Below are 1372 nucleotides of genomic sequence, written 5' to 3' on the forward strand. Positions count from 1 at the left end.
TTCCAGCCCCCCCCCCCCCCATATTTTTGGTAAAAATAATTTTTTGTAAAGCTTATCAGAAAATTACTACAATAAAGAGTAAAAATCAATCAAATATAACCCAAATTAATAAGGTTTTATTTTAGTCCCTCCGAGGCTCCGTGCACACTCACCAGGTGTCTACCTGTCTCTTATACACATCTAGATGTGTATAAGAGACAGGTACAGACGTCTGCTAGGTAACAACGTGATTGCACCTTCCTTCCCAGGTGTTCATGTAACATTGACATAATTGTTAGCTAACCAGTTGTGTGTATTTCTTTGTGAAAATGAGTACCGCGGCGTACTCATTTTCACAAAGCATCATTTGCATCCCCTCTTGGAAAGAGGGATTCGAAATAATTATCTTCGCTAATTTAATTAATCACCGTAATTTAGCTTACACTTATGAATTTAGGGAGCACTTAAAATGTGAAATAATCATTTCACTACCCGACAAACCTCCGAAATTTATTCATTCATTAGGCCTAGTTTAATATTGCTGTACTATATACTCCAACATCACTGGCGCATGGTAACAACCAACTGACTGCAGACCATTTCCGGTCACACATTACTCTCCATAACCCTCTAGTTCCGTCACCTCTGGATTATAATAATAAATTATTGAGCTTACACTCCCAATGCTATGGTGCGTAAAAACCAACAAAATTTACATTAAAAAGCATATAAACAATATTTCATTTTTTATTTATTTATTTACCTTATTGTTATCCTGGGGGACTGCTCAGGGATAAAATTCCTGGTCCTCCGCAGATCCCAGCAAAGAAGATAACAAACAGTGATACAAAAACAAACAAAAAATACATTGAAACACAAAAAGCGATACTACTGCCATTTATTTATTTTTTATTTATTTTCATAGAAAAAATCTTAAAATACCATCTTTAAAAACATTATTCATAAGAAGTTAACTAGATTTGTCTCTGGGCTAAAACATAACTACAGAATCAATACAAATAAAATTAAAATTAAAATAATAAGAGTCAAAAACACTTAAGTATGCAAATACAAAGCAGATACAGTAATAAATACAGTTATTGTAGAATACTTAGGCCCATACATACAATAGGCATACACGCAGGATGAAGTAACGTACGTAATGAATGTGGTAGAGGTCAAGGTTGAACGCGTTTCTGGAGACGTGAATGCGTTACAGAACCTCAATGTTAACGCATTACCTTCCGAATTCATTTTTACCATATTTTGGACAATTGCCATTATAAAAGTTGGTTTTTATTGATTATATAGCAGTTTTATACTCGCGTGTGGTAATATTTTAATCATTTTTGCACCAGTGTGGTCTCGAGTGGTCGCGAGTGGTCCTGCGTGT

Source organism: Anneissia japonica, unplaced genomic scaffold, assembly GCF_011630105.1.
Source record: "Anneissia japonica isolate Jap-2015-1 unplaced genomic scaffold, ASM1163010v1 scaffold560_len657749_cov147, whole genome shotgun sequence".
In the NCBI taxonomy this organism is placed as follows: domain Eukaryota; kingdom Metazoa; phylum Echinodermata; class Crinoidea; order Comatulida; family Comatulidae; genus Anneissia; species Anneissia japonica.